Raw genomic sequence first — 21,583 nt, forward strand, 5'->3', positions numbered from 1 at the left:
GAAGTGTTCTCTGAACCTGGCTTCAGGTGCTTGGGACCTTGCCAACCTGCGTAATGAGAATTTATGAGCTCATGAAGGAAGTGTGCTTTTGTCCTGGCCCAGCCAACTTGAGAGTGTGTCTACCTCATTTCATGCTAAGGTTTGCAGCTTCTATAGGTAGGAAGAAAAGATGTTTGACATCAGTGTTTTCTGACCTCACTCTATGGCTAAATAAATAAATAAAGATTGTACACAATCATATTTTCTGAACACAGTTTTAAGCAGCCACACCTAGGATTTTCTGAATATTTTGAGCAGTACAGATTTCTATGTGTTTATATAATAAAGCTTATTTATTTTTCCATGTTATTTAATTTTATAAGCAATGTTTAAAAATCAGTGTGTATCTGTAAAGACAAATAGTCTATGTGAATTAGAAATAAATGCACGTGTTTCTTTTGGTTTTAAAAAGATACATCTTAATTTTGTAAATTCTCTTCTGTTGCCCTCACCCTAAACCTGAGTAGCCAAGTGTTAAACTTCATGTAATTGGCTAGTTTAAAGTGTACATTTTAAAGAACTACTTAAGAGAAATCTTTCTGAATAAGAAATGCTGTTTAGTTCTATAAACAAAAATATATGAGGCTTACTGTTTTGTTGGTTATTTTTTTTCTCCTAATACTGTAGTCCTGACCCATTGAGTCTCAACTTTGAAAGATGAACGTTCCACTTAACTGAGTTTACAGATAAGAATAACACAGGCAGGAGAAAGCAGCAGAGTGATTAGAAGAGATGGTTCTGAGTGCAGCAGTGAAGTGGACCGTAGCAGAACAATCCACAAATGTGCAGAAATTTGATTACACTCTATTCTTTCTGTTCAGGTAGCTGCTAACAAATTACATTTGCCAATTTTGGTATTTTTCAACTTCAGTGCATTTCAGAAAGTATTTCTTATTAAAGAGAAGGAATACTCTATCAACGAACTTGGAAGTTTCAGGATGTAGCTTGTGTTAATAGATAGAGGATTGGTAGATTGGATGGGTAGGTAGGTAAATGATAGATAGTTGGATGGGTGGGCAAATTGATGATAGAAACTTGGGCGGATGGATGGATGATAGATTGTACGTCAGATGTACATATACACATATAAAAGGGGCTGTAGATTCCTCCTTCCCTATTCCCCTTCCATTTGACCATGTGGTTTATAGTGGCACCCAAATAAGATGCAAAATAAGAGAACATCTGAAAGCAGATAATGAACAGCAGCTAGTTTTTATTGAACACATACAGTGTTCCATGGCAAGTAAGTCCACAGGATGCCACCCCTCCTGACATCCCACAAGGGGCTGCCCTCAGCAGCCACGGGGCCATGTGGTACATACACCAAGTAAGTCCACATGATGCCACCCCTCCTGCCGTCCCACCGGGGGCATGTGGTACATACATGAGTGACAAGTGGCACTCCCCACCATGTGCTGACTCTGGTGATCTTTCCAAGTGAAAACAGCAGCCTGTGTTCACAGCAAACCTTGAGACTCCTGTTTGCATTCAGTAAAAGATATGCCCCAAACTAAAACATCATCAAATCTCAGGATTATTGAGTTCACTCTGGGTGTGGTGGTGCATACCTTTAAATCAGCACTCAGGGAGGTGGAGTGCAGTGAGTTCAAGGCCACCCTGAGACTACAAAGTAAATTCCAGGTCAGTCTGGGCAAGAGAGAGAGAGCCCACATCGGAAAAAAAAAAAAATATATTGAGCTCATGTTGACATTCTACATTTGATTCCAGTATCAGTAAATCCTAATTTATTGTGGCTATCAGGAATTTCCCATAAATAACAGTTAAAAAAAAAAAAGAAAAATCTCCCTACAATTTTTGTATTTAGGCACTGGCAACACCCCCTCTCTTTTATATTAAAGATTTTACTTTGGCTAGACCATAGCGATGACATAAAATTTTTGACTATGAAAACAAATTAAAAGAAATAATTTTTGCTAAGTTCAAATAATTTTACTAAGATAAAGCTCTATCACCGACTATTTTTACTAGGATGAAGCTAGATCACCAACTATTTTTACTAGGATGAAGGTAGATCACCAACTATTTTTCTAGGATGAAGGTAGATCACCAACTATTTTTCTAGAATGAAGGTAGATCACCAACTATTTTTACTAGGATGATGGTAGATCACCAACTATTTTTACTAGGATGAAGCTCAATCACGAACTATTTGTACTAGGATGAAGCTCGATCACCAACTATTTTTGCTAGGATGAAGCTAGATCACCAACTATTTTTACTAGTATGAAGGTAGATCACCAACTATTTTTTCTAGGATGAAGGTAGATCACCAACTATTTTTACTAGGATGAACTAGTAGATCCCCAACTTTATTAGATCACCAACTGCTAAGATGAAGCTAGGTCACCAACACATTGCTATACTTGAAGATGAACAATCTCCTTTCTTTGTGTGGTGTATGAAAAATAAGATTTTTTTTGTCTTGCTTTTGAGATAGCATCTTGCTATATAGCTCAGGCAGAACTTAACTGATCTTCCTATCTCTGCCTCCTGAATGGTTATTTTCTCATTTTAATTGAAACAGTATGAAAGACTTATAAAGTCACAACATTGTCTCTGAGCTCAGTGTAGATTAAAACTGTGTAAAATAGCAATGCTCAACATGTTTAGAGCAATCATAACATTTGCCTGTGCCCGTTTAGTGGAGGTAAAACTTAGCAGGCTTTAAATGTTTCTGTTTTTCACTGCTCTCTGGTGGCTGCATGTCTGCCAGAGCCTCTGTCATGCCTTTTCCCTGGTCTTTTGTGGCAGTTTGGCAGAATCCAATTTTATGGGTTTAGAAGTTTAAAGGTGGGAGGCACAGGTTTCAAAGGGTTATTCTTCTGCTCAGAGGTGACTGTGTCCTGTGCTGACTCATATCCTGGAGTTGTCCTCCTGAGTGGAATGAAGTGGAAACTATGGAATGTGAAGAGGAAGATAAATAAGGGTTGTATCCAGGAAGAACCTGAGGATTAGCTAAGAAAGTTCCAGAAGATTTATCCTGGGAGAGGATAGGGAGGAGCAGCAACCTCAATCTCACTCCCTTTCAGACAAAAGGCATTCATTTTCCAAGAAATACTCTCAAAATCCCTACGGTGGGGTAGGGACTGTTCTCGGTGCTACCGACACAGTGAGCAACAAATTGGTATATCACTTTGTAAAGGACAAAGAAAAAATATTATGAAATAAAAAATAAAAAAATACTCATGGAATTAAAGTATGTGACAATTCGTTTCACCTCAGCCCATCTCCGTCCCCACATCAATAAAAGTATAAATTGCTACTAAATGGATGGTGTCAAGGTTGCTGATGGGTCTGTTTAATAAATAAAAATTAGCAATAGTCCTAATGTACAGTTATCCACTCATTTTTTTTAATAAGAAATATGTCCCTGGCTGAGGACATCTAAACTTTAAAAAAAAAAAAAAAAAAGACAGAGAATCTGTTTTGATTTGCTGCTATGTTACAATCCAAATGTGGGCTCAGTGGTCTGAGAGCCAAGAGCCCCAGATCTCCAGAACCAGACCCTCTTGCCTTGCTGGGAGTCCAAGCCTCCTCACATGGGGGAAGCTGTGAGTTGAGAGTACATTTTTCCATTTGTTATTGAGTGGATGCCAATAAAACCAGTGTAAACCTGTGGGCTGCCACACCATCTTCTGTGTTTTGTATTTCCTTTCCTCTGGGATCATTGGGATGAATGGCTTAAAAGACCAAGTTGTCCCTTTCAAGAAACATAGACTATAGGAAACAGGTAGTCAAGATAAGTATGTGCAGTCGAGAGCAAGGAAGGTAATTTGGTAGGCCTAATCCAGTCCACAAGCCATTTGTCCTGTAAGGAAGAGGGTCTACCTCGATCCACACAGCCCAATGACCTCCTACAATGATGGGAACAGTCTGCATCTTACCTGTTCAAAGTGGGGGTCACTAACCAACTACTACTCAACCCTTATCTGGGCCTAGTGCCATAGGCCTATGATCTCAGCACCTGGGGAGACTGAGGCAGAAGGGTCCCAAGTTCAAGGCCAGCTTGGGTAACAGCAAAACTTCGTAAAACTTAGTAAACTTCATGTGGCTAAGAGACAATGAACTGTTCATTATTCTCTTTTATTAGTTAAAATTAAGAGGAACTGCATGGACACTAAGTTTGAATTAGCTCCCTGTAGCCGGGGGATGCTGCACTAGATAGCAGCCCCAGGTGATTAGCTACAACCTTACCAAGAAATCAAACATACAAATAAGCCACAGAGAAGAGCCCTGGGTCCGCAGGGGAGAGGCCCCTGCGTAGGATGTCCCTGGCACTTAGCTCTCTCTTGCCTTTCTAGAGGTGTGTGCCCTTGTTTCACGGAACATCGGTGGCCACAGCTGGGCATTGGGAAAAACAGCAGTGTAAAAACAGGTTCTCAGAAACAGCCATCGTGAGAGTGCTTACCTCCCAAATTTCCCCTACAGCAGCTGTTAAAACGAACACTCCTCAAGTGGGCCTCGGAGTCCAAGTTCACGGCCATTGACATTCACACTGAGAGAAAGCATGTTCGTGCGGGCGGTGGGTGGGAAGCCCTGATTAATACTCCTGAGGGAGATGGCAAAATGTGGAACCCAGCAGGTAGCCACCTCGTAGGATCTGGACTCCCAAGCCATCATTGTCTATGTGAAGAAAAAGCATTAGGAAGAGCGCCTTTCATATTCAGTGACCCCAGTATGTGCCACTGGAGAGGACACTTGTTTTGAAGACACCTCAGAAGGAACAGAACCATGGCGAGGTCTCCCCCATCCCTGTCATTGTGACCAGCTGCCTTTGCAAGCCTTCTCCTCTGTTAAGGAAACCTTTATAGATCCATTCACAGTCATAGCGCCTACTTGAAGTCCCCCCCCCCACCACCACCACCAGAAGTTTAAATGAATGCAGTGGCATTCGCGGCAGATTGACTCAGGAGACCTCCAATTCCCTTTTACAGGGGCCAGACAAAAAATCCTCTCCACACCCACATCCTGAACTGAACTGCCACCCAGCAGGTGGGCTGAGTTTTAGAAGTGCCCCTTCGTCTCCTGGCTCATCTGTCCGTCTTTGATTCAAGGAATTCTCCCTAAGCCCCTTCTGAAATAACCTCAGTGAGCCAAGGAATTGAGATCCTTGCTTCTACAGAAAGACACTGACTTCCGCCCACGTAATTTTGTTGAGAAATTGTTCAGGAAAGGACAAATAGTGAAGGCATTTATTTAGACAGGACGAGCCAGTGAAGGAAAAGGGTGGCAATTGGGGGGCTCCTTGGCAAGGAGATACAGGAGACTTTGGTGAGGGCTTTGCAATTTTTTTTCTGTAAATTTAAAATTTTGTAAAATCCGTTACTCTTCAACTTTTTTTTTTTTTTTAAATAAATCTGCTTAGAGTGTGTGTTTTTCTTTCATAGAAGGATAAACAGTGGGTCTGGGTTTGTTTGAGGACTTCTGAATTTCTGACATGTTTTAGGAGCTGTTTGTAAGCCTACTTGGGTAACAACAGAAGCACTTTGGCCTTCAGAGTTCAACTGGAAGTCTGTCTTCCACCCTCCCTGCCTTTCTCCTGGATTTTCTCTTTCCCGGTCTCTCTTCCCGCCTGCACTGCGCCTTGCTACTCCCTGCTACTGAAATAAAAAGTCCCTAGGCCTCTGGGAAATATATAAATAAATACATATCCTCCCTTTCCCAGGAAAATCCCAGCTTTCTTTCAAAACAGGCATGCTTTTAAATTCTGATAAATAACTAGCAATATTCAAAGTCTTCTTTTTAACATATTCCTGCCCAAAGTCCAAATTCCTTTGAAAACAAGAGATTCCCCCCCCCCAAAAAAAAAAAAAAACTGTGTGTTGTTTGTTTCTTTTGAGTTAGCCAAAAGCTCTCGCCCAGACAGCTCATCTAGTCCTGCAGCTCTGGGAGAAGGGGTCGCAGTGATGTCATATTTCCTTCTCTGGGCTTGTCTTTGAATCTGACGTGACATATCCAGGAACTCCTTAGGTGGTCGGTCACTGATATCAGGGAGGAAGTGCTGTCTCCAGGAAGCTGTCTGTTCATTGTAACTGGCAGCCTTGTTCTGCGTGACAATGAATTTCACGCTGCGCACGTCACGTTCTCTGTAGAGCAAGGCTCCCCAAGCTGTTAGCCTAAGTCCCTGGTTTTGCTAGAGTGATGAGCAGATGGCTCTGCCACTCCCATATGTCCCGGTGCTGTGTGGACCCATGCCTGCCACTTCCATTCAAATCAAGCCACTTTAGCAAACATGAAGAACTTCCTAGGAGTCTTGGGAGCATCCAGCCATTGTCAGTTAGGGACCATCTTGATCCTCCTGGGGGCTTTTAGCAGTGTCTGGAGACAGTTTTGGTCACCACATGTAGGGATGGAGGTACTCCCGTTACTGAATGTGTTGAGAACAGGAATGTACAAACCGTATGCAAGAAAACATCACACACCTCAAATCCCCCAAATAGTGCCAAGGTTGAGGTGTCAGGGAATGACGGAAGTTCTGTGCCAAAGACAGACCTGAAATTCGCAGATTCAGGCTGTATGGAATGAGAGAAGGCTGGTGGGTCTTCTCTCTGGAAATCTGAATATCAAACCCTGTGTGAGATCCTGCTGAGGTCTGTGAAATTCCAACAAGGTTTTCACTGGCACTTGTTGCTGCAAACTGAATCTGCTACAGTGTTACTCATCCCTGGTGGAGGCAGGGGAATGGCAGAGATAGGGAGGGGTGGAAGGCAGCTTACAAGTGTCACCACGGAATACAGTCAAGAGATGTTCTGCATGCAAACTTTGGCATGAGCAATCAGTATTTAAAAAAAAATTCAAGTGTAATTGGGCTGTTCCTCAACACATTCTGGACAGTAGGATCATTCTGACAGCTTGGTTAGTTCACATGTTGGATTCTTTTTCATTTGATGTTCATGTAGCTTTCTTCATCAGTGATAAAAACAATATTGAACCTGGGAAACAGTCTAGCAGGACCTCGCGTTTGGTCAGGCTTCAGTGGCAGAGTGGAAGATCTAGGTTGACTCTTTGAGAGACTGTTTCAAAACAATGAATTCTAGTGACATCTTGTCTGAGGAAGTAGAACACCTGATTTCTGTGAGGAGCACACTGACCACCCTATGGATACTTAAAAAGTATGAATCAGGATTTCCCTAAATTGGCATTGTTGACATGGGCACCTTATAATTTCTAATTGTGGGTGACACATGTGGTTCCTTCTGAGCCTTGAAAGATGTTCATCAGCACCCTTGGCTGCTGCCCACTAGGTGCCTCTAGCATCCTCTCTCCACGTGACACCCAAAGCTGTTTCCAGTATCACCAGTTATCCCAAGGGCAGGGACAGGACCCAGTGCCCTCCCACTCCATCGCTCCATGACTTCCCTACATCAGACGTCGTCCTTTTATAAACCCACAACTATGGAGTCAGTAACCTGCAACATTTCCCAAATATATTTGATGACAAATTCCTATTTTTTAAGTCAAAAAGTCTTCGACATTATAAAATTACTCCTTTTCTTCTCTCCAATAAGAGAAGTGGCTATTTTGTAGAAGTTACTAGGCTTTCATACTTTTCTGATGTTGGTGTGTTGGTTATTTGTTAGTTTTCTTTTCTTTTTAGCTCATCAGAGGGTTTTATTCATAGGGTCAGCTCTTCTAGGCATATGGTTTTATGTCTATGTGTTTCTGGAGAAGAAAATTTCTGAGTCCCACTTCCCCATACCACTGTTTTCCCTTTAGCAGATGGTCAACATTACATGTTTACCAGCCCAAACTCTATGTCACACCCCCCACACTCACACATGTGCTCACAACACAGGTATAACAGCAAGTGACATCATACAGGCAGAGAATATTTTAAATGATGCAGCTCTTGGACCTAGAAGGAAAATTATATAAGTACTGTGTGCTGATTACATCACCGAAGCTCCTAGAAGGAATATCAATCTTATTTCTTCTCTTTTAAAAAGCTCACCATCATGACTGTTGACTCCAGAGGGACAGCAGACAGTGGGGGTGCTGGGAAAGATGTCTGTTAGTAAAGGAGAGACAGACACACTAAACCCAAGACACCATCAGCTTTCACAACCATAAGGTGGACCCTAACCAGGAATGAAACAGTACATTGCTCCACAATCTTTAAACTTTATTTGATGGAAGATTATAAAAAAAAAAAATTTACTAAAAACAGACATTCACACTGGTGGCTCAATGTTCATGAGATCTTGGATATCCATCTTGGTAAATGGGCGCCACCTTCTAGAATTAGACTTAGATTATCAAAAGACTCACCATATCAAAAATCTCTTTAAAATAGAATTTTGACTTTTTATTACATAGAATCTTACCAATGTTTCTAGGCTATGAACTGAGCATAAGTAAATCTTCCACAAAACCAATAAGTAATAAGGCCATTGGTGAACAGCTCACTTTTGTGAGTTAAAGGGTTTTTCCGTTTCTGTTGTCACCAGTTGATGCCCCATTGGTTGATTTACATTTCTGATATGATGCAGCCAGGTGCCCATCTGTAGTTGGCCAGATGGCTTTAACTGGAAAGAGAAAGAATAACAAATACCCCTTGGGTTTGGAATATCTGTGAGCTTTGGCCCCGGTCAGAGAATTGGTGACTCTCACATAATTTTGCAGAATGGTCTTAGCATGTCCATTGTGTAGAAAGGAAAATCAAGATTCCAAATGTTCAGTATATTTCCCTACTTCATACAATCAGTAATGTTGGGATCTATAACTGATGCAGTTCAGAGCTCCGAGTTTTCACACTGCCGCGTGTGGCTTTCAAACCTTCTAGAAATCCCAATTTTGATTGGTAACACATCAAAGGAGCAAGCTCTTGCTCGTGTGCAAATGGGTTTGCTCTCGTCCATGGTGTCAAGTTTCCTGTAAGATCTGAAATGTCCCCCAGGAGTTTTCTGTCAGGTTCCTACTTTTGTTTATTTTACTTATCACCATTTGGAAAGGGCTGAATGTTTGCGTTTTTGAATTGGATCTTTATATACTTTCTCTAGAATGGCTTTCAAAGGACCTAGGCAATTGAACTTGATCCCCCCATTCTTAGATAGTGGCTCTGAAATGGGCCAACTTCCCCACTGGATGTGGATGGCCCACTGCAAGGGTGGGACTAGCCCATCTGTCAGCAAAGATCCTCCTGAGCTAAGAAACCTCAGTCTTTGTGGACATGACGTGGCTCTAACATCTGGGTAACAAGGACCCTGCCTATAATTGCACCCACATGGGCTCTGTGTTGGCTCCATAGTCCTGCATGGCCTATACCGTGAGAGCCTTGTGTCTGAAGAGATGGCTTAGCAGTTCAGAAGCTTGCCTACAAAGCGTAAGCACCCCAGTTCGATTCCCCAGTGCCCACATAAAGCCAGATGCACAAAGCACTACATGCATCTGGAGCTCGTTTGCAGTGGCTGAGGCCCTGGGCTCCCTCCCCCTTCTCTCTCATCTTGCAAATAAATAAATAAATACATTTTTTTCTAAAGAGAATGTTACTAAATTAAAACATGTCATTTGGTATTAGAAGTAGAAGTTCTCAGCTGGTTTTGCTTTTGCTTTTTGGGGTGAGATTCCTTTTTTTTCCTTCTTTTACTCTTTCTTTTTTTCTTCATTTGTTTGTTTTAGGTTTTCTAGTCAGAATGGAGATAGAAACTTCCTGGATTAGCTAAAATTCATTCTTGTCAACTGTGTCTTTGTAGTCTGCTTAAGCCTGTGTGACACATTTTTCCACGTGGAAGCAGAATCAGTCCCTGTTGGCATTTTGGAGTAGGCGTAGCGAGGTTGTGGGCACTTGGGGTGTATGTTGACACCCGTGGCTTAGAGCTCCACTTCATTTTTTCTATTTTGTTATTGCTTTGGGGTTTTTTTTGTTTGTTTGTTTGCTTGCTTGTTTTATTTGGGACAGAGCCTCTCTCTGTAGCCCAGGCTGACCTTGAGTTGGTGATAATCCTTCTGCCTCTGCCTCTCCAGTGCTGAGATTAGACATACAGCTGAACTTGCTATCTTGGTTTCACATTTGCAGCATCTGTAGTATGCTGAATTTCTACTTTCTGCCACTTGCCGTCTGTTTGTCTGATATTACAATCTCAGATAAACTTCCTCTTAGCTAACACCCATGCAGTATTTAGCTTTGCACTTGAGAGGTCAATACTGAACCAAGAGAGTGCTCAGCCAGTTCTCGACTGAATGGACTGGGCCAGTGAGAACCCTGTCTGTTTATTCTTCCTCACGATAAACTTAACATTGTGCAAGATGTTTGCTTAACCCTTAAATGTTCCTGTGGGGTGAGGAGCTGTTGTTTCTACGCAGTGCCAGTAGAGCCTGAATTCCCCTGCACCATGTATGAGTAACTGACTGTTTCCCCTACACTAGACATGTTGCCGTGCCTTTGGGATTGAACAGCCAACTAAAAACCCTCAAAAATAAGTAAATTTGTATTGGGGGGTACATATAAAACAAAACAAAGTGGGAAAGAAATGGTGATCAGTTGATAAGTAAAATTAATCTAAGCAAGAGGAGCAGGGAATACGGTAGAAATGGGAATGGAAACTTAAGGAGATTTGAGGCAGTCTCCGGTAAGCCTCTGTTGGAACACAGTTCAGGGGAAATGCGAAAATGAACTAGGTCGTATCTGGAACAGGTATGTTACGGGTTAAGATCTGGAGGCAGAAGTGCACCGGGCATATCTTACTGGTCCAGAGAGGTCAGTGTGGCAGAAGAGTTGGTGAGACACAGTATGAAGTCACTGAGGGAAGGAGGGGTGTGGCAGTAACTGCGGCGCAGGCAGCCCAAGGACAGGCGTAGGCAATTGGAGGGACTCCTGCTTTCAGTTACATAGGAAGCTCCTAGATGGGGAGATGGAGTTGAAAAAGAACGTCAGTTTGTTTTCAAACAGTGGCTCTGGCTTCTGTGTTCAGGGAGGAGGCAGGAGTGCCACTAGGAACACATTGTGGTGACTCAGAGGAATTCAATAGTGAGACAGACAGCCGTGGTCACAGGGGCGATATCAGACATGGGAGGGTCCTGATGTCTTTTGAGGTATTGCTGAATGGATGTGGGGTATGCGAGAAAGACAAGAGGCAGCGTGCCTCCAGGTTTAATGGACTGGGAAAAGGGAAGGGTAGTATTCCCATGGTTGAGATGGAGGAGCTTGTAGGAAGAAGAGCTCTGCGGAGGGACGGAAGGACTTCTGCTGGGAACGTGCTGTTTGCGATGCATGCTGGACATCACTTTACATCTCTGTTGAATAAAACTGCAAATAGACGCTCGCAGTGTTAGATATCTTGGAAAGTTAAAAAGGCAAACTTGAGATTCAGGTCATTGCCTCACTCTTTGGACATCCACTTAAATACATCTGAGCACAGTCTAAGAATAATTTAAGTGTGTCAAACACCAGGCTGGAGAGATGGCTCAGCAGTTAAAGGCACTTGCTTGCAGAGCCTCCTGGCCCAGATTTGATTTCCAAGTACCCAGGTAAAGCCACATGCACGGTGGACATGTGTCTGGAGTTTGCGTGCAGCAGCAAGAGGCCCTGGTGTGCCTCTCCTCACGCTCTATCTGTGTGTCTCCTCCAGTGGATAAATAAAATGTTTAAAAGTGTGTAGAACACCATTAAGCATAATTTTGGTTCTGCCTACTAGCAAATATTCTATGTTGTGAGCAGTGTACCTGTTACCTTTTATTTCTTCTCCTCTCGTCCTTTCTTGGTGACACTTCTGAGAGATATTACCAAAGCAAGAGAAGGAATATGATTTCAATGAGAAGGTAAAGAACGTAAATGCAGTATGTTAAGACTGACTGAGTTCTGCCAAAATTCGTAGTGGAACAATGCAAACTTGGGGGATTAGCAGCTGATGCAATGTTGTTTAAAATGACCTTTCCCCCATCCATAAAGCTGTGTTTCGCTGAATAAAGGCTCAGATGGTTACACAGTTCTGGTGTCCACACCCACCCAAAAACCAGTTCATTACATAGGCTACTTCCCCCCAAAGTGGGAAAGTGTAGTTCTCCCTTGCTATGCACAGGGAGTACCCAGGACCAAGCTCTATGTATGTGGAAGCTCAGGTCCCCCGTAGAAAATGGTGTCAGGGCTGGAGATGGCTTAGCGGTTAAGGCACTTGTCTGTGAAGCTAAGGACCCAGGTTGCTTCCCCAGAACCCCCGTAAGCCAGATGCACATGTTAGCACAGGTATCTGAAGTTTGTTTGCAGTGGATGGAGGCCTTGGCATGCCTGTTCTCCTCTCTCTCTCTCTTTCTCTAATAAATAAATAAATAAATAATTAAAAACATGATGGCCAAAATATTTTTTTTAAAAACACGGTGTGATGATTGACTATAATCTGTGCATATCCTGAATATTTTAAAACATCTCCTGATTATTTACAAAATCTAACACAATGTAAATGCTCTGTTAGTACTTCCGTAACATTTAGGGAACAAGAGAAAGTCGCCACATGTTAGGTAGAGTTGTGACATTTTGTTCCATATATTTTTGACCCAGGGTTGGTTCAATCAGTGGATTCAGAGGCGAACCATACAGCCTATTTCACTGCCCTGTCAAATGATTCTTCTTAGCCCGGAGAGATGGCTTAGTGCTTACAGCACTCACCTGCAAAGGCTAAGGACTCACGTTCAACTCTCCAGATCCCACATAAGCCAGATGCACAGGGATGTAGGCACACAAGGTTGCACATGTGCACGGGGGGCACAGGTGTCTGGAGTTTGATTGCACTGGCTAGAGGCTCTGGCATGCCAATCCCCCCCCACACACACACACATGAAGAAAAAAAGATTCTTCTTTTACATGTAGCTTTTGAAGGGAGGACAGAAGGAGTAAGGCAAGATGGATAAGGCAATGAAAGACAGGCACTCTGTCCTAGTGTTTTCTTTTTCTTTTTTTTTTTTTTTTTGTTTTTGTTGTGGGGAGGCAAACCCAACAGACTGACCTTTTTTGAGTAAGAGAGAGACTTAGCACACCAGGGCCTCCAGCCACTGTAACTGAACTCCAGACCCATGTGCCACCTTGTGTGCATGTGCAACCTTACGCATGGGTCACCTTGTGCATCTGGCTCACATGGGATCTGGGGAGTCGAACATGTGTCCTGAACCTTTGCAGGCAAGCGCCTTAACCACTAAGCCATCTCTCCAGCCCTCCTGGTGTCTTTTAAATGACTGATTAATACACTGTTCAAGAAAGTGCCATTGGAGAGGCAGGCACTGGTTGGGTACATCAGAGTCTGGGGACAACCTAATGAACTGCGTTTCTGGAAGAGCATTCCCAGTGCTGGCATCGCCTTCTGCGAGAGGTCCCTTGCTGCCTCAGACGCTAACATGAGTCCCTACCTGGCTCTACTACTTGCCGACTTGCTTGATCCCTGGAGCCTGGACCTTTGATCACTGACCACCTTCATTTTCCAAGACATTGTGGTCACTGACCCCACCAGCTGTAGCTTTGCCATTGATTAGTTACTCAGACACCTCTGAACTTACCTTTGGGACAGCCGAGGCTAAGGTCTTACAACCCATGGTTTCCTCTGTCCTCCAGTGTGCTTTCATAAATACTCCTGTGGCAGACACCACTGGCGCTATCCTCACTTCTTTCCTGAAAAAAAATGCCAGCACCATTATTCTCCCAGAAGTCTGGCTACAAGGGATTCCTGTGGATATCCTTGAAAGGGAAAGATGGCCTACAAACATAGTGAAGGGCTGCAGAGATGGCTTAGTGGTTAAGGCGCTTGCCTATGAACCTAAGGACCCAGGTTCAACTCCCCAGAACCCACACAAGCCAAATACACATGGTGGGTGGTGCATGTGTCTGGAGTGTGTTTGGAGTGGGTAGAAGCCCTGATGTTCCTATTATTTCTCTCTCTTTGCCATAAATAAATTAAAAAAAAAAAAAAACATAGTTGAGCATCTTGAAAACGGGGAAGCAAAGAACATCTTGGGTAACAGGGCCTGGTGAGGTAATGTGGTGACATTGGTATGAAATGACCATGATAGGATTCACCAGGTGCCATTTTCTTGCATTTGATTTCTGTCTTGATCAAGAGAAAAACTGCAATTATTACATATATGTAGAACAAAATGAATGGCAGTTTAGGTGTCACAGTTTGTGTGACAGACTTCAAGTACAATGATGTGCAGTGTCAGTATTGGATTTACTTACAGAGAGAGAGAAAGCATGGGGGTCCCAGGCCCTGTTGCCTTTGTAAACAAACTCCAGACTCAAGTGCCAGTCTGTACATCTGCCTTCACATGTGTAACTGGGAAATTGAACCCAGGGACTGAGGCTTTGCAAGCACCTTTAACAGCAGAGCCTTCCCTCCAGCCCCCATGTAATGCTAAAATATATTTCTTCCTCTTTTTGTAAATTTTTAAAAATTTATAGGCAAGGGAAATGGACACAGCAAGGCCCCAACCATTGTAGCTGAACTGCAGACACATGCGCTGCCCTGTGCATCTGGCCTATGTGGCTAGTAGGGAACTGAACCCAGGCCATCAGACCTTGTAAGCAAGTGCCCTTAACGGCTGAGCCACCTCCTCAGCCCTATGTCCTCTTGTATAAACTTGTGAGCATGGAGGTGGAGGAGGGGCCCCTGGAGAGCCCTCACTCTTGGGGGATTATACAGCACAGGGCAACTTTTCCAGTCTGTGCTGTCTGCCTGCGCCTGCCATTCCTCTTGTTCAGAAGGACCACCTACTTGGCTCTCATATTGACAGCAGTCTTGAAGTAGGGTCCAATAGTTGACATGTGAACCATAGTTGCTTTCCTTACATCTTTTAGCAAGGCAGGGGGGTGGGGCAGAGAGATGGGAGGGTGGCCCAGTGCCCCATCCGGCTTGGGGTGACTGTGACTCCTGTGTCTGCTCTCTTCTGTAGTGTTTCCTGCCAATCTCGTGTGTTCTCAGATCCTTTTCATAGTACTAAGTGCCAGGGTGGTCCTAGACATAAACAGCCATCCGGCAGGCCTGTCACAGCTGGCTTGACGCCCTGAAGTCACAGCCCTTGTTTCCTGGTAAAACTTTCACTCTCTTCAGTGGCCCCCACTCAGAGCTGTTCTGATTTTGTGAAACGTTTTATCAAAGCTGCCCCAAGTGCTTCACAATAAAGAGATAATATGCTGGACCCAGAGCTGTGACCACTCCCAAGCATCTGAGCGAACCCGTGCTCAGTAATGCTTATTACTGCTGCTAAGTCCGGATGAAGGACACTTGAAGAAATATCACCAGCGAAGTCAGAAGAGGGAGTGGAAGGCAGTCCTGGAGGGAAAAACTGCAAAAGAGATGTCATTCCATGCTGCGTCTGACTTTCTTACTCTAGAAAAAAGAGACCGTTCTAAACAGGTAGCTGTCTGGAGACAAACAGAGGCTTCCAGAAAAGCTATCTTCCACCCTCAGGTCTGTTCTGTGCATTTCTCTGCGCTCTTTAGAAAGGAAAGGCCCCCATACCTGCAGCCAGCTGGAATTTTGCCACACTAACTTCTTCCAGTGTCCTGCGGAATGTCTCTCAAGTTGACAAATGCAGATATTTTTTAAATGTGCACCTTTAATGGCATAGTAGGAGATATCCTAAAAATTCCACTGAGGAACAGTGGTTATGGTGATGGCTAGTATATATGATTTATTGATTTATTTACTTTTGCTGTCTGGCCAAAATACTACGAGGCTTGCAAGCACAGTCTCCTTTAATCGACACACAACTCTGCTGCTCAGAGCTAGTTTGCTTGTCCCGTCTTACAGAGAGCCAGTCTCAGCGGAGAAGTCGCTTGTCTCCAGTAGCATGGTGGTGAACTGGCGGTTAGGATTCTGACTCTGTCTCTGCTGCGTGTTAAAGCAAGTTGAGCACGAGGCCCCGCAGACAGGGCTCACTTCCCGGGGTGGCTCTCCTGCTCAGCCCCCCTGGAATTTGCTCCTCCGTGATGTCAGAGACCCACGGGTCATTACACGCACGCACGCTTGTTCACGTTGGTGTTGGAAGCCCCTGAAGTGTGCCACCTCTGTCTGCTTTCAGTCCTCTCTGCCCATCATGCCAGCTCTAGGTGGCATGCCCACTGTGAGATGCAAAGGGAGAGAGAGTCTGGCTCCTGAGCTACACACAGAGCCCCAGGACACTCCCCCCCCCAACCCTCTCCCGGTGTGCTCGGCACCAAATAATTCTCTGTTCTGGACACAAACCATCATAATCTACATTTTTCTTACAATGTGACCATAAGCTGTCATGAGACATCCTTTCACTAGTCTTGAGTCTGTGACCTTGACAGGTGGACTGAATAACCCTTAGAATGTCACATACCTCAAGGATTGGAGAAACCAGCCCTCAGTGGATTGGCAGACCCAGACTTAGAACCTTTGTAATTATGCCACAAGCCACTCATGAGCCAACAGGGATAATTCACTACAGGGCATCAGGCCCCAAAAGTTTAAGGAGCCCTCAAATTAGCCAAGAAACAGAGTGAGGTTCCAGCAGCAGAGAAATGTGCCCCTTTATTTGTGTGGTTGTATATCTGCTCTTTGTGATGTCACTCCTTTCCAAGATACTGAAGATTTTTATTTATTTAAAGAGTTGGAATCACTGTGAGTCCGTGGCCAGCCTGAGACTACATAGTGAATTCCAGGTCAGCCTGGACAACAATTCCAGGCATAAGTTCTGCCACTTCCCGGGCTGGTGATGGCATTTCTTGCCCCTCGGCCAATCTGTCTACAAAAGAGAACATTAGTAATGCCAGAGATACTGGTTACCTTGGGATTCAACGAGAGAAACCAGCGTGTCTTAGCCCAGAGTTTGCTCATAGTCACAAGTGAATGAAAGATATCCAGTCTAGCATTTGGCAGATCTGGTGGAAAAATATCTTTTTTTCATCAAAGTAACTTGTAGCAAATTAGTTCAGCATGAGCACCAAGCCATCCTAGGTGCTTCTTTCTTTTTGAAAAAATCACAACATCAAGTTTATGTTGCAATTCTGTGATGACTATCGCTTCCATATGCTCATTGCTTCTATAAATGTTTGCTAACTGGCTGCCGGGTTAGTGCAAAGAATGAGCAATAACATATGGGAATTGTAGCCCCTCGTCTTGTCTTCTTTTTGGTGTGTGTCGATCTCAAAAGGCTTTGCAAACCTTCCATTGAGCCAGTGTTTGAAACTTTGATCCCGAGTCTATGGCCGCGTAATCACCTTGTTTGTTTGGTGGGACGGTAGCCATTAGCAAGTGTCCATCTGTCCTTACTGAGCCCGTGACCCTCATGTCTTTCACTTCATTTGTCCCTGAAGTTGGCAGAGGGAGTCGTGAATCTTGCACGTAGCATTGTACCCTCCCTGATAGCGTTATTTCTAGGTGACGCCTGACTTTGTTTGTTAAAGGCAAAAGGAAAGTATCATTAAGATGAGCTTTGTGCTACTATCAAAAGAGACACGCAAGCATTCTTTAAAATGAAGTAAATTAGAAGTTGTTTCAGATTCTAAAGAATCAAAAGAGGCCATTAGGGCTGGAGAGATGGCTTAGTGGTTGAGGCACTTGCCTGCAAAGCCCAAGGACCCAGGTTTGATTCTCCAGGACCCACAGAAGCCAGATGCACATGATTGCGCATACATCTGGCATTCATTTACAGTGGCTGGAGGCCCTAGCACACCCGTTCTCTCTCTCTCTCTCTCTCTCTCTCTCTCTCTCTCTCTCTCAAATAAGATTAAAAAAGAAACCATTAATACTATCTCCATTTTCCAAAGAGAAATCGAACTACCTATCTCAACGGATGGTCCAAAACTCTCGGCACAGTCAGAAGGCCAGAAAAGTCTTGAGGTAGCTTGGTAGTGCGTTCTAGTGCATGACTCGGCTTTTCGCTGATTGTCATTTCTAACCTGCTATCGGCCAGTCCTGGATTTGGAAATATCCGTTAGCTGCTCAACACCCCCCCCCACACACCCACATTTCTCATAGGTAGACTTGCATCTGCCGAGATTGCAAATTAGCTCTCCCTGGACAGCAAATGAGGGCCGGTGTCTTCCAAGACCACCGATTAACCCATTTGCTTCAGTCACGGGGTGTAGCTCAGCCAGTCCTGGCCCACCACCACCACCTGCCCAGTGCTTCCTCTGAGATGGGCGTCTTCTCGCTCCACCCAGATGGGTCCCACAGCCTGGTCTGTGACCTCCCCTCTCCCCTCTTCTTACCTCCATCGTCTTCGTCCTAGCCCTTTACGATGAACTTTCCAGCTCCGTCTGGCTGGGCGTGTCCACGTCCAGTGCAGCCTCCCAGCCCGGAACCCATCCTCTCCCGTTGTTCAGCCCTTACCCATGAGGCAGGCGCACGAGCGTTGTTGGCAGATACCTTGATGACTAAGAAGCCGTGGCACTTGGTGTAAATGAGAAGACAAATGGAAGGACTCACTGAGTTCAGGGCCAGAGCACTGACCCTGAGTCTACCTGTGTCCCATCCAGGACTTGTCTCCAGAAAGCTCAAGCTTGTGAAGCCTTTTCTTTTCTTATTATTAATTTTTTTTTTTTTTTTGGTTTTTTCGAGGAATTCACTATGTAGTCTCAGGGTGGCCTTGAACTCATGGCGGTCCTCCTCCTACCTCTGCCTCCCAAGTGCTGAGATTAAAGGCATGTGCCACCACACCTGGCTTTGAAGACAATTCTTGATGAGAACACACTGCCCACATCTCGAGTTGCCTTCCCACCAGCTGAGTTGAAATACATAGACATTAAACTTGTAGATCTTGACGAGTAGAAAGCCCCAGAACAGGGCTGGAGATATGGCTTAGCTGTTAAGCACTTGTCTGTGAAGGCTAAGGACCCCGGTTCAATCCCCCAGTACTCATGTAAGCCAGACACACATGGGGTGCATGCATTTGGAGTTCGTTTGCAGTATCTAGAGGCCTTGGTGCCCCCATCCTCGCTCGCTCGCTCTCTCTCTCTCTCTCTCTCTCTCTCTCTCTCCCTCTTCTCTCTCTCTCTGAATTAAATTAAAATACAGAAAATGCCAGCACATGTCAGGACAGCTCAGCCTTCCAACATGCCCTTGAACGAGCTCACAGAAGCCACGGCTTGAACATCCAGGCACGGGAGGCTGCCTCTGTGCTTCTAAGTAACGAGCTGAGGTTACACTGTTCAGAGCTACTCAGAGTTGAAGGGAAAACCAATCTGTTACATAAGTTGAGCCATTTCCCATGGGCTTTTGTATACTAGGAGACTAGTTCAGCTGCAAATTTAAGGAATTAAATGATCTCAAAAGCAAGAACTCTCAGACATGCGTGTAATAAACAATGCAGACCAGGTAATGCACTGGAAATAACCGTTGTATCACAGTGACACACACTGATGTAAATGCCGTCTTTTGCCTGGGCCAAGACTGGAAATGATCAGATGGAAATTTCCCTCAACGTAAGAGCTGAAACTTGGGTTTATTTGATTATCAAAATGACATCTCCTTTATGGATTCATAATAGACCCATTAATAACCCTGTTAGATTTGAGTATTTCCATGAACAGCTGCTTTTCCTCATTGGTAAGTTAGAAAGCATTAAGTGAAAAGTATGTGCTGTCAGATCAGATACCTTGAGAATTTCCTAGTCACTTTTAGATCTTAATCATTTCAGGCAAATCATATCTGTGGGGAGTCATGCTAAAATATCGCATTCTTTTTCCTAAGTCAGTTATATTCAAGGTCCCCGAATAAAATAGAGCTAGCCTAGATACTTGAAAGGTATTTAAGGGATTGTATTTAGATGGCCATCCCCTTAGCAAAAGATGTTGGTGGGTTAGTGACAGGCCTCAGAGGAGTTACTGACAGGAAGATTCTTTTTTAACTTTTTGTTTTTTGTTTTTTTAATCTTCATTTATTTATTTACATGCAAAAAGATAGAGATAGATAGGTAGGTAAGTAGGTAGGAAGAAAGAAAGAGAGAGAAGGAGGGAGAGTGGGCATGCCAGGACCTCTCACCACTGCAAACAAAGTCCATATGCATGAACCACTTTATGTATCTGGCTTACATGGGTACTGGGGGATTGAACCCAGCTTGTTAAGCTCTGGAGGCAAGCATCTTAACTGCTGAGCCATCTCTCCAGCCCTAGTTTTTGTGGGTTTTGAGGTAGAGTCTCACTCTAGCCCAGGCTGACCTAGAATTCGCTATTTTGTCTCAGGCTGGCCTTGAATTTACAGTGATCCTCCTACCTCTGCCTCCCTAGTGCTGGGATTAAAGGCATGCGCCACCATGCCCAGCAGAAAGGATTTTTAACAACTGAGTTGTTCTCATTGGCTTTTATTGCCCCTGTCAGAAAAATACTCACTTGCATCTGAATATGTGTGAAGAGGTTTTTAAGCACTGTCATGCCATTTTACAAAGGTCTCTTGACTTGTCTAATCACAGTACCTATTTCTGTTATCAAGCTCTGCTGGGATATGGGGAAGGCTAAATGAGATAATATAGACTCCTAGCACATACCACATTTTAGGATGCTGCCTGGCACATGATGTGTGTAAGCACGTAGAGCCTTTTCTCATTCTGCATTTGCGATCACACTGTGTCATCTGAGGATTGCTACCTTTCACATCAACTCGCTTTCTTTCATGTCAAGGCCAGCTCAGTTGGACAGTGTTCATGCTGAAATAACTATTTCTAAAGGTATACTTGCTTAAAATTCATCTGTGTCTTTTGGAAGACTCTAAGACAACTGTGCCTTCATTCCCAGTCAAGGCAAAAAGTTACCACCAGGGCTGGGGCGAAGGCTCAGCCTTTAAAGGCACTTGCTTGCAAAGCCTGTTGGTCTAGGTTCAATTCCTCAGCACCCTTGTAAACAAATTCCAGATGCACAAAGTGGAGTATGCATCTGGAGTTTGTTTGCACTGGCAAGAGACCCTGGCACACCCATTCTCTGTCTCTCCCCTCTCTCTTTGTCCCCTCGCTCAAATAAAATATTTTTTAAATTTTTTATTCAATTTTTATTTATTCATTTGAGAGAGACAGAGAAAGAGGCAGAGAGAAAGAGAGAGAGAGAAAGAGAATGGGTGTACCAGGGCCTCCAGCCATTGCAATTGAACTCCAAATGTGTGCGCCCCCTTGTGCATCTGGGTAATGTGGGTCCTGGGGAATCGAGCCTCGAACCAGGGTCCTTAGGTGTCACAGGCAAGCGCTTAACCACTAAGCCATCTCCCCAGCCCAAATTAAAATATTTTTAAAGTTAATGGCTGTGTTCCTACATGCTTTATATCTGACCCATTTTATGTAAGTAAGTAGTCCCTAAACTACCAATGCTGACTCTCCCAGTAGCCTTTATCTTATAAAATGTGTTTTATTTATTTTTAAACGTTTTTCCAGTAAATGTTAGCATTATCTGTACAGTTGCTCATACCTGAAATCTTAATGCTATCTTTGCCCTGAACCCTTTTTGTCCCACAGCTGACCCATTAGGGACTAACATTTCTACCTTAAAAATAAGCTACCTTTAGGTTTGGGAAATTGCTCAGAGGCAGGCAGGACTGCCAAGTAGGGCTGGAGAGATGGCTTGGCAGTTAAGACACTTGACTGCAAAGCCTGA

At 44.0% G+C, this 21,583-nt stretch overlaps 1 protein-coding gene and 1 long non-coding RNA gene across 2 annotated transcripts in view; one reads left to right on the plus strand and one right to left on the minus strand.

The window, feature by feature from the left end:
• Positions 1–21,583, plus strand: part of Adamts9 (ADAM metallopeptidase with thrombospondin type 1 motif 9) — a 189,328-nt gene that overhangs the window by 108,044 nt on the left and 59,701 nt on the right. The window lies entirely within an intron of this gene.
• Positions 1–21,583, minus strand: part of LOC123455308 — a 40,557-nt gene that overhangs the window by 7,840 nt on the left and 11,134 nt on the right. Inside the window, exon 2 of the long non-coding RNA XR_006633816.1 lies at positions 13,543–13,654. This is a non-coding gene — a long non-coding RNA (uncharacterized LOC123455308). The remainder of the gene's footprint in view (positions 1–13,542; positions 13,655–21,583) is intronic.

This window comes from Jaculus jaculus, chromosome 16 (genome assembly GCF_020740685.1).
Source record: "Jaculus jaculus isolate mJacJac1 chromosome 16, mJacJac1.mat.Y.cur, whole genome shotgun sequence".
Lineage (NCBI taxonomy): Eukaryota > Metazoa > Chordata > Mammalia > Rodentia > Dipodidae > Jaculus > Jaculus jaculus.